Raw genomic sequence first — 12,498 nt, 5'->3', positions numbered from 1 at the left:
GTGAATTATGCAAATATCTTGTTCTTCAAGCTAATCAATACAAGCGTCAACGTGAAAAGTTCTAGAGCAAGATCCTCCAGATTCTTGTGGCAAAGCACAAGCCTGTCCATTATCTAATACATTCCTTCACCCTACAGAAATCTGGGGAAGAGTAGTTGCAGCAAGTGACTTACTTCTCTGCCAAGTGTCAAGCTCACCAAAAGGCATACACCATCATAGAGAAAATAGCCCTAGCTCTGATACTTGAATTGGAGCACATCGATGTATGATGAGATGGAGTCCTAGGGTGCAACCCTAGAGTCATACATATTGCCGGGAAGGAGAATGTGCTGGCTGATACATTTCACGAATTTAGGTTAGGATGTGATAGGGAATATGGGTAACTTAGCTCTTCCAACCCCCTCCCCCTTTATAAATATATTGGTTTTAAAATGATGTTGGATAGTTTTTTTTTTGTTTTTTGTTTTTTGTGAGGGGACATTCTGCTGCTATCCAGAAGTGTCTTGAACCAACGTTAGCCCTACTATTTGCTATCTCACTCTAGGATAGAGTTTGACTTTGAGTCTCAAGAAAAGTTGAGAGTTATCTAATGAGTTGGATGGTTGAAAGGAGAGGCAGATCTTTAATGGTTCAGTGCCATGGTGGCAAGCTACCCATGGAAGTGGAGGCCTAGTCTTGGCTATCAGAGCCCTTTTTGGGTGGGATTGTGGCATGCACAGAGTATGTTACAATATATTCAGCATATGTCACACTCCCATATAGGCTGCTTCCCATCCAGCGAACCGGGTGCTAAGGGTTTATCAATTAATAGGATACCCATCATGAAGTCAGTACCTTGGTATATTGGCCAATCACAAGCAAGTCTTCCAAAGGTGAAGCAGCATGGTTCACTTCTGGTAAGCAATGGCAAACTTGCCTAGCTGCTAGTTGAGAACGATGCACTCTCACTGGTTTCTGTTTTGCCATTTGTCATCTCAGAGTATACTTACTATTCCATCTGTACAAATTGTACATAGTGTACATACTTGCATATATCATCTGAAGGTAAATATTCTTTATAGTCTTCTGTTAAGTTTTGTTTGTTCCATTTCCCATTTCGACCAGGTCTCACAAGTCATTATATATATATATATATATATATATATATATATATATATATATATATATATATATATATATATATATATATATATATATATATATATATATATGTCGTGCCGAATATGTAAAACTGGTCAATTAGCAAGAACTCATTTAAAATTAAGTCTTTTCTAAAAAAAATTTCTTATACGTTTAAAGATATATTTTTTCATTAAGGATAATGTAATTTTTTTTAATTTTGCACCAAAAGAATCTTAGAAAACTTACCTAACCTTATTATAACAAGTACAATTTATTTTAGCCTAACCTAACTAAATATATTTTAGATTTGTTTACAATAATTTAATACTAAACAAACACAGTGAAATATATTTTTTTCGTTAGGATCAGAATAATTTTGGCGAAATTATTGCATACACAAATTTCCACTTGTCCTATATGGCAAATTGAACGTTGCTATTTAAGCCAAGATCGCAAGTTCTGCCAATTCGGCACGACATATATATATATATATATATATATATATATATATATATATATATATATATATATATATATATATATATATATATATATATATATATATACAATAAGATCAAAGTAAACAGGTGATTTCAGAATATGCAAAACAACCAATGTGAAAGACTAGAGAAATTCCAAGCGCTTTCGTGACTACTCACATTATCAAGGAACTATGAAAGTAAAGCATCCAAGGAAGGTATATAAGGGGTCTGGCCAACACCTCACTATCAGATCCCACAACAGTTAAACACCTGACGCGCCCCGGCCCAACTGGATAGGTCCTTCGCACAACCATCCAACAAACTATTCTACCCAAGAAAATTTTAAAAATTATTATTTGTCCAGTGTATTATTAAATTCTTCCCAAATTCTATTAATTATAAATGGATCTAATTTATATAAATACATGAATATTTCCTTTGGTTTATATAAATTAGATCCATTTATAATTAATAGAATTTGGGAAGAATTTAATAATACACTAGACAAATAATAATTTTTAAAATTTTCTTGGGTAGAATAGTTTGTTGGTGGGTTGTGCGAAGGACCTGTCCAGTTGGGCCAGCGCGCGTCAGGTGTTTAACTGTTGAGGGATCTGATAGTGAGGTGTTGGCCAGACCCCTTATATACCTTCCTTGGATGCTTTACTTTCATAGTTCCTTGATAATGTGAGTAGCCACGAAAGCGCTTGGAATTTCTGTAGTCTTTCACAGTGGTTGTTTTACATGTATATATATATATATATATATATATATATATATATATATATATATATATATATATATATATATATATATGTCGTGCCGAATAGGCAGAACTTGCGATCTTGGCTTAAATAGCAACGCTCATCTTGCAATATAGGACAAGTGAAAATTTGTGTATGCAATAATTTCGCCAAAATCATTCTGAACCTAACGATAAAAATATATTTCACTGTGTTTGTTTAGTATTAAATTACTGTAAACAAATCTAAAATATATTTAGATGGGTTAGGCTAAAATAAATTGTTCTTGTTATAATAAGGTTAGGTAAGTTTTCTAAGATTCTTTTGGAGCAAAATTAAATTTTTTTACATTAACATTAATGAAAAAAATATATCTTTAAACGTATAAAAGAAAATTTCAGAAAGAACTTAATTTTAAATGAGTTCTTGCTAACTGACCAGTTTTACATATTCAGCACGACATATATATATATATATTGTAACCACGAACAAGTGGTATTTAATCAATACCAACACTGCGATTAGCCGGTGGATTGAACCCGTGTTGCTTCAACCCAACTTATGGTGAGCGAAAATTTCATGACGCTCTAACCCACGGGACCATACAATCCTACAAGAATCACTCACTCGGCAGAGCTAGGTGTTGCATTGTGATCCTAGGACATACGATGGTGTGGGTGCATAAGAGCTAATTTCATTCTACTCCCCGTTTCGTGTACTATCCTCCATAAGCAGTTTATATGGGATTGTAACCACGAACGAGTGAAATTTAATCAATATCAACACTGTGACTAGCCGGGACCATACAATTCTACAAGAATCATGCACCCACCAGAGCTAGGTATTGTACTGTGATCCGAGGACATATGATGGTGTGGGTGTCTTAGAGCTAATTTCATTCTACTCTCCGTTTGGTGTACTAAGCTCCACAAGCAGTATATATAGTATTGTAACCACGAACGAGTGGTATGAAATCAATAACAACAATTCGACTAGCCTGGGGATCGTACCGTGTTGTCTTAGCCCGTCTCATGGTGAACGAATTTCATTCCTGTAAGAAGAAATAAAGTGATCAGTGAGAAGTGTTCCACCGATAGATAGCATGAAGGAAGTGATAACGAAGGTAAGAATGGAAAGGAGCGAGTGTGAAGGGACTGAGTATAAAGGAATTTAATCTGAATGAAGTGGATGTGATGGAATTTAGTATGAAGGCAGTGAGCATGAAGGAGGTGAGTAAAAAGGCAAACAAAAATTGAAGTGAATTTGAAGAATGTGAACGTAAAAGGAGTGAGAATAAACTACGAAAATATGAAGAAATGAGAGCACCAAGGATGTATATATAAAGAAAATAGTATGAAAGAAATGAATGATGCAATTCGTAGGTTAAAATTTGAAAACTTAGTGTGAATTAAGATTGAAATGAGTCATGCAGATGGAATAAAGTACAGGAATAGTTGACGATCTTGTTCTGGGAGAGTAAAGGACGATTGTTGGAGTGTTCTGGGAGAGTATAAGATGATTGTTGGAGTGTTCTGGGAGAGTATAAGATGATTGTTGGAGTATTCTGGGAGAGTATAAGATGATTGTTGGAGTATTCTGGGAGAGTATATGATGATTGTTGGAATGTTCTAGGAGAGTATATGATTGTTGGAGTGTTCTGGGAGAGTATAAGATGATTGTTGGAGTGTTCTGGGAGAGTATAGGATGATTGTTGGTGTGTTTTGGGAGAGCATAAGATGATTGTTGGAGTATTCTGGGAGAGTATAGGATGATTGTTGGAGTGCTCTGGGAGAGTATACGATGATTGTTGGAGAATTCTGGGAGAGTATAGGATGATTGTTGGAGTGTTCTGGGAGAGTATAAGATAATTGTTGGAGTATTCTGGGAGAGTATAGGATGATTGTTGGAGTGCTCTGGGAGAGTATAAGATGATTGTTTGAGTGATCTGGGAGAGTATACGATGATTGTTGGAGAATTCTGGGAGAGTATAGGATGATTGTTGGAGTGTTCTGGGAGAGTATAAGATAATTGTTGGAGTATTCTGGGAGAGTATAGGATGATTGTTGGAGTGTTCTGGGAGAGTATAAGATGACTGTTGGAGTGTTCTGGGAGAGTATAGGATGATTGTTGGAGTGTTCTGGGAGAGTATAAGATGATTGTTGGAGTGTTTTGGGAGATTATAAGATGATTGTTGGAGTGATCTGGGAGAGTATAGGATGATTGTTGGAGTGTTTTGGGAGAGTATAAGATGATTGTTGGAGTGTTCTGGGAGAGTATAGGATGATTGTTGGAGTGTTCTGGGAGAGTATAAGATGATTGTTGGAGTATTCTGGGAGAGTATAGGATGATTGTTGGAGTGTTCTGGGAGAGTATAAGATGATTGTTGGAGTGTTCTGGGAGAGTATAAGATGATTGTTGGAGTGTTCTGGGAGAGAATAGGATGATTGTTGGAGTGTTCTGGGAGAGTATAAGATGATTGTTGGAGTATTCTGGGACAGTATAGGATGATTGTTGGAGTGTTCTGGGAGAGTATAAGATGATTGTTGGAGTATTCTGGGAGAGTATAGGATGATTGTTGGAGTGTTCTGGGAGAGTATAAGATGATTGTTGGAGTGTTCTGGGAGAGTATAGGATGATTGTTGGAGTGTTCTGGAAGAATATAGGATGATTGTTGGAGTGTTCTGGGAGAGTAGAAGATGATTGTTGGAGATTTCTGTGAGAGTATAAGATGATTGTTGGAGTGTTCTGGGAGAGTATTAGATGATTGTTGGAGTGTTGTGGGAGAGTATAAGATGATTGTTGGAGTGTTGTGGTAGAGTATAAGATGATTGTTTGAGTGTTCTGGGAGATTATAAGATGATTGTTGGAGTGTTCAGGGGGAGTATAGGATGATTGTTGGAGTGTTCTGGGAGAGTATAAGATGATTGTTGGAGCGTTCTGGGAGAGTATAAGATGATTGTTGGAGTGTTCTGGGAGAGTATAAAATGATTGTTGGAGCGTTCTGGGAGAGTATAAGATGATTGTTGGAGTGTTCTGGGAGAGTATAAGATGATTGTTGGAGCGTTCTGGGAGAGTATAAGATGATTGTTGGAGTGTTCTGGGAGAGTATAAGATGATTGTTGGAGTGTTCTGGGAGAGTATAAGATGATTGTTGGAGCGTTCTGGGAGAGTATAAGATGATTGTTGGAGTGTTCTGGGAGAGTATAAAATGATTGTTGGAGCGTTCTGGGAGAGTATAAGATGATTGTTGGAGTGCTCTGGAAGATTATAAGATGATTGTTGGAGCGTTCTGGGAGAGTATGAGATGATTGTTGGAGTGTTGTGGGAGAGTATAAGATGATTGTTGGAGTGTTCTGGGAGAGTATAAGATGATTGTTGGAGTGTTCTGGGAGAGTATAAAATGATTGTTGGAGCGTTCTGGGAGAGTATAAGATGATTGTTGGAGTGCTCTGGAAGATTATAAGATGATTGTTGGAGCGTTCTGGGAGAGTATGAGATGATTGTTGGAGTGTTCTGGGAGAGTATAAGATGATTGTTGGAGTGTTGTGGGAGAGTATAAGATGATTGTTGGAGTGTTCTGGGAGAGTATAAGATGATTGTTGGAGTGTTGTGGGAGAGTATAAGATGATTGTTGGAGTGTTCTGGGAGAGTATAAGATGATTGTTGGAGTGTTCTGCGAGAGTATAAGATGATTGTTGGAGTGTTGTGGGAGAGTATAAGATGATTGTTGGAGTGTTCTGGGAGAGTATAAGATGATTGTTGGAGTATTCTGGGAGAGTATAAGATGATTGTTGGAGTGTTCTGGGAGAGTATAAGATGATTGTTGGAGCGTTCTGGGAGAGTATAAGATGATTGTTGGAGTGTTCTGGGAGAGTATAGGACGGCCAGGTTGCCTTGTGGCTAAAGCTCTCGCTGCACACACGGAGGGCCCAGGTTCGATTCCCGGCGGGTGGAAACATTTCGACACGTTTCCTTACACCTGTTCTCCTGTTCACCTAGCAACAAATAGGTACCTAGGTCTTACTCGACTGGTGTGGGTCGCATCCTGGGGGAAAAGTTTGAGGACCCCAATGGAATTAACTTAGTCGTCGATGAGGTACTGAATTTCTTGGGTTACCTCTGGTGGCTAACCCTCCGGGGTTAAAAATCCGAACGAAATCTTATCTTACCTTATCTTATCGTATCTTATTGTTGGAGTGCTCTGGGAGAGTATAGGATGATTGTTGGAGAGTTATGGGAGAGTATAAGATGATTGTTGGAGTGTTCTGGGAGAGTTTAGGATGATTGTTGGAGTGTTTTGGGAGAGTATAAGGTGATTGTTGTAGTGTTCTGGGAAAAATAGGATGCTTGTTGGAGTGGTCTGGGGAAGTACAGGATGGGTGTTGGAGTATTCTGGGAGAGTAGAGGATGGGTGTTGGAGTGCTGTGCGAGAGTACAGTATATGTGTTGGAGGACATTTAGAGAGTACAGGATATGTGTTTGAGGAGATTTAGAGAGCACAGGATGCGTGTGTGAGTGCTCTAAGACATTATAGGATGGGTGCTGAAGTTCTCTGGGAGCGTATAGGATGCGTATTATAGTGCTCTGGAAGATGTAGGTTGGATGCTGGAGTAATGTGGGAGACTATAAGATGGGTGTTGTAGTGCTCTGTCAGAGTATAGGATGGTGTTGTAGTACTTTGTCAGAGTATAAGATGGGTGATCCAGTGCTTTGTCAGAGTATAGGATGGTGTTGTAGTGCTTTGTCGGAGTATAGGATGAGTGTTGTAGTGCTTTGTCAGAGTATAGGATGGGTGTTGTAGTGCTTTGTCAGAGTATAGGATGGGTGTTGTAGTGCTTTGTCAGAGTATAGGATGGTGTTGTAGTGCTTTGTCAGAGTATAGGATGGTGTTGTAGTGCTTTGTCAGAGTACAGGATGGGTGTTGTAGTGCTTTGTCAGAGTATAGGATGGGTGTTGTAGTGCTTTGTCAGAGTATAGGATGGTGTTGTAGTGCTTTGTCAGAGTATAGGATGGTGTTGTAGTGCTTTGTCAGAGTATAGGATGGTGTTGTAGTGCTTTGTCAGAGCATAGGATGGTGTTGTAGTGCTTTGTCAGAGTATAGGATGGTGTTGTAGAGCTTTTTCAGAGTATAGGATGGTGTTGTAGAACTTTGTCAGAGTATAGGATGGTGTTGTAGGGCTTTGTCAGAGTACAGGATGGTGTTGTAGAGCTTTGTCGGAGTATAGGATGAGTGTTGTAGTGCTTTGTCACAGTATAGGATGGTGTTGTAGTGTTTTGTCAGAGTATAGGATGGTGTTGTAGTGCTTTGTCAGAGTATAGGATGGTGTTGTAGTGCTTTGTCAGAGTATAGGATGGTGTTGTAGTGCTTTGTCAGAGCATAGGATGGTGTTGTAGTGCTTTGTCAGAGTATAGGATGGTGTAGTAGAGCTTTTTCAGAGTATAGGATGGTGTTGTAGAACTTTGTCAGAGTATAGGATGGTGTTGTAGGGCTTTGTCAGAGTATAGGATGGTGTTGTAGAGCTTTGTCGGAGTATAGGATGGTGTTGTAGTGCTTTGTCAGAGTATAGGATGGTATTGTAGAGCTTTGTCAGGGTATAGGATGGTGTTGTAGTGCTTTGTCAGAGTATAGGATTGTGTTGTAGAGCTTTGTCAGAGTATAGGATGGTATTGTAGTGCTTTGTCAGAGTATAGGATTGTGTTGTAGAGCTTTGTCAGAGTAAAGGATTGTGTTGTAGAGCTTTGTCAGCGTATAGGATGGTGTTGTAGAGCTTTGTCAGAGTATAGGATGGTGTTGTAGTGCTTTGTCAGAGTATAGGATGGTGTTGTAGAGCTTTGTCAGAGTATAGGATGGTGTTGTAGTGCTTTGTCAGAGTATAGGATGGTGTTGTAGAGCTTTGTCAGAGTATAGGATGGTGTTGTAGTGCTTTGTCAGAGTATAGGATGGTGTTGTAGAGCTTTGTCAGAGCATAGAATGGTGTTGTAGTGCTTTGTAAGAGTATAGGATGGTGTTGTAGTGCTTTGTAAGAGTATAGGATGGTGTTGTAGTGCTTTGTCAGAGCATAGGATGGTGTTGTAGTGCTTTGTCAGAGTATAGGATGGTGTTGTAGAGCTTTGTCAGAGTATAGGATGGTGTTGTAGAGCTTTGTCGGGGTATAGGATGGGTGTTGTAGAGCTTTGTCAGAGTATAGGATGGTGTTGTAGTGCTTTGTCAGAGTATAGGTTTGTGTTGTAGAGCTTTGTCAGAGTATAGGATGGTATTGTAGTGCTTTGTCAGAGTATAGGATTGTGTTGTAGAGCTTTGTCAGAGTATAGGATTGTGTTGTAGAGCTTTGTCAGCGTATAGGTTGGTGTTGTAGAGCTTTGTCAGAGTATAGGATGGTGTTGTAGTGCTTTGTCAGAGTATAGGATGGTGTTGTAGAGCTTTGTCAGAGTATAGGATGGTGTTGTAGTGCTTTGTCAGAGTATAGGATGGTGTTGTAGAGCTTTGTCAGAGTATAGGATGGTGTTGTAGTGCTTTGTCAGAGTATAGGATGGTGTTGTAGAACTTTGTCAGAGTATAGGATGGTGTTGTAGGGCTTTGTCAGAGTATAGGATGGTGTTGTAGTGCTTTGTCACAGTATAGGATGGTGTTGTAGTGCTTTGTCAGAGTATAGGATGGTATTGTAGAGCTTTGTCAGGGTATAGGATGGTGTTGTAGTGCTTTGTCAGAGTATAGGATTGTGTTGTAGAGCTTTGTCAGAGTATAGGATGGTATTGTAGTGCTTTGTCAGAGTATACGATTGTGTTGTAGAGCTTTGTCAGAGTATAGGATTGTGTTGTAGAGCTTTGTCAGCGTATAGGATGGTGTTGTAGAGCTTTGTCAGAGTATAGGATGGTGTTGTAGTGCTTTGTCAGAGTATAGGATGGTGTTGTAGAGCTTTGTCAGAGTATAGGATGGTGTTGTAGTGCTTTGTCAGAGTATAGGATGGTGTTGTAGAGCTTTGTCAGAGTATAGGATGGTGTTGTAGTGCTTTGTCAGAGTATAGGATGGTGTTGTAGAGCTTTGTCAGAGCATAGAATGGTGTTGTAGTGCTTTGTAAGAGTATAGGATGGTGTTGTAGTGCTTTGTAAGAGTATAGGATGGTGTTGTAGTGCTTTGTCAGAGCATAGGATGGTGTTGTAGTGCTTTGTCAGAGTATAGGATGGTGTTGTAGAGCTTTGTCAGAGTATAGGATGGTGTTGTAGAACTTTGTCGGGGTATAGGATGGGTGTTGTAGAGCTTTGTCAGAGTATAGGATGGTGTTGTAGTGCTTTGTCAGAGTATAGGTTTGTGTTGTAGAGCTTTGTCAGAGTATAGGATGGTATTGTAGTGCTTTGTCAGAGTATAGGATTGTGTTGTAGAGCTTTGTCAGAGTATAGGATTGTGTTGTAGAGCTTTGTCAGCGTATAGGTTGGTGTTGTAGAGCTTTGTCAGAGTATAGGATGGTGTTGTAGTGCTTTGTCAGAGTATAGGATGGTGTTGTAGAGCTTTGTCAGAGTATAGGATGGTGTTGTAGTGCTTTGTCAGAGTATAGGATGGTGTTGTAGAGCTTTGTCAGAGTATAGGATGGTGTTGTAGTGCTTTGTCAGAGTATAGGATGGTGTTGTAGAGCTTTGTCAGAGCATAGGATGGTGTTGTAGTGCTTTGTCAGTGTATAGGATGGTGTTGTAGTGCTTTGTCAGAGTATAGGATGGTGTTGTAGTGCTTTGTCAGAGCATAGGATGGTGTTGTAGTGCTTTGTCAGAGTATAGGATGGTGTTGTAGAGCTTTGTCAGAGTGTAGAATGGTGTTGTAGTGCTTTGTCAGAGTATAGGATGGTGTTGTAGAGCTTTGTCAGAGTATTGGATTGTGTTGTAGTGCTTTGTCAGAGTATAGGATGGTGTTGCAGTGCTTTGTCAGAGTATAGGATGGTGTTGTAGAGCTTTGTCAGAGTATAGGATGGTGTTGTAGTGCTTTGTCAGAGCATAGGATGGTGTTGTAGTGCTTTGTCAGAGTATAGGATGGTGTTGTAGAGCTTTGTCAGAGTATAGGATGGTGTTGTAGTGCTTTGTCAGAGTATAGGATGGTGTTGTAGAGCTTTGTCAGAGTATAGGATGGTGTTGTAGAGCTTTGTCAGAGTATAGGATGGGTGTTGTAGTGCTTTTTCAGAGTATAGGATGGTGTTGTAGAGCTTTGTCAGAGTATAGGATGGTGTTGTAGTGCTTTGTCAGAGCATAGGATGGTGTTGTAGTGCTTTGTCAGAGTATAGGATGGTGTTGTAGTGCTTTGTCAGAGTATAGGATGGTGTTGTAGTGCTTTGTCAGAGTATAGGATGGTGTTGTAGTGCTTTGTCAGAGTTGCAGTGTTTATAATTATAGTTTTTCCTGATATTTTATCAGCCTTTTTTTTTTTTTTTACCCAGCGTAGTGGCTGGCCGGGCACTGCTGGCCGGGCACTGCCCAGATGGCCGCAAGGCCAGCCTGCCTCTCTTCCATTCTGATAAAACTTTTTTTTTGCCCCCCCCCCAAAAAAAAAGCAACAACAACAGCAACTTTATACTCATTCGTGTTGCACCTCTTATCTCGAAGTTTCATTCTATTCACACGATTGTATAATAGGTTAGGCTATGTTATGATTGGTTAGGTTTGGTTTTTCTTATGTTTGGTTAGTTTTTATTAGAATAAATTATGTTATGTTAATGTAGGTTAGGTTTAGTTGACAAGACTGTCATCATTTCCCACTTAGCATTGTATTTTTTTCTGTGATAACAGCCAATAGGTTGAATTCCTTCCTTTTATGTTAGTTTTATCTGAAAAGGACAATTATCTGTTTTTTTTTATCACGTCTATAAAGTAAGTAAAGACGCTAGCTTAAGAATGGTGGACAGTCAATGAATGATGCAAGTATCAACCCTGAGTCAGATACCTTAATTACTGGGAATACTTAAAATCCCTCGAGCTATATTTCTTTGAACGGAGGCAAAAAGGATACATCATATTCGAAACTTACAAAATTCTGGAGGGAATGTTCAAAAAACAACACAAAAATAACTCGATTTGAAAGCAAATAATTTAGCAGGTTGTACACAATGTTCCCAGTGAAAAGTGGGTATGCAATGACTTCACTAGCAGAGAACTCTACACAGATAACCTGCATTATGAGGCTGATACTTATGCCGACGTTTCTGTCCGACTTGAATAATAAACTAGTCACACAGAAGCGCGAATTGAAGGGAGTCAGAGCATATACGAGAGGGGGCGGAGACGGTAGTGTAACACGAAGATGGAAAAGTATTAAAGTGGATATAGTAGTAGTGGTGGTGGTAATAGTGGTGGAAATAGTAGCAGGAAGAGTAGTTCAATAATGGTAGTGGCAATAAGAAGGTAGTAGTGCTAGTAAAAAAGAGTGAAGAGGGTGGAGACTTAGCGAATAGATAGTAGTAGTAGTAGTAGTAATGGTGGAGGTACTCTACGAGCAAGAGAACAGTGGAGCACTGCAGGATAGCTAAGGGCCAAGTAAGCCAAAGAAAATATAGTGAAGGAGAAGAAGTAATTAGAGGAGGAGATAAAGATAAGGTACGTCACGGTTGTTGTGATGTTTGGACCATTGTACAATGTAATGACATAAGAAGGCAGAGACTAGGCCAGGAGAAAGATTCATATTAGAAAAGCTGTGCAAAACGGATGCGTCAATAAGACGGTGTTTGTGAAGGTTAAAAGAAGGATAGGCAGCTCGGGAAGACGAACAGTTAATAGGATGACCGTGATATCTAACATGACGGAGAATATCATTATTAGTGTCTGCAAATCTAACTCTTCTTTTGTGTTATTTAAGCCTGTGAGAGATAGTAGCCAGTTTCTTCAGAGGAGACTCCGGAAGCATCAGTGGCAGAATAAGTGGTACGAACTAGATTACTACGAAGGGTATAAGTTTGGCTACAAGTAAGTTTGAAGCCTACGAAACGAAGGGTGTTGTTAAGATGAGGAAGACTGGAAATGAAGAGAAGGCAAGAAACAGAAGATTTCGCTGGAGTAGACAGTTTGGGAGGAAAAAATGACAGTTTAGCACGTCAGAAGGCAGAGTTTTTAAAATCGGAAGTGTACCTGAATAAAATCTTACTTACCCAAGGCGAGAGTGCGAACTGAAATTTCCA

General features: G+C 39.3%; 1 long non-coding RNA gene across 1 annotated transcript in view; it reads right to left on the bottom strand.

The window, feature by feature from the left end:
- Positions 1-3,235: 3,235 nt before the first annotated feature.
- LOC138852443 (uncharacterized) overlaps positions 3,236-12,498 on the bottom strand; it is a 656,097-nt gene continuing 646,834 nt past the window's right edge. The window contains exon 3 of the long non-coding RNA XR_011391755.1: positions 3,236-3,398. This is a non-coding gene — a long non-coding RNA (uncharacterized lncRNA). The remainder of the gene's footprint in view (positions 3,399-12,498) is intronic.

The sequence above is a fragment of the Cherax quadricarinatus genome, chromosome 8 (genome assembly GCF_038502225.1).
Source record: "Cherax quadricarinatus isolate ZL_2023a chromosome 8, ASM3850222v1, whole genome shotgun sequence".
In the NCBI taxonomy this organism is placed as follows: Eukaryota; Metazoa; Arthropoda; class Malacostraca; order Decapoda; family Parastacidae; genus Cherax; species Cherax quadricarinatus.
This window is presented reverse-complemented; position numbering and strand designations above follow the sequence as displayed.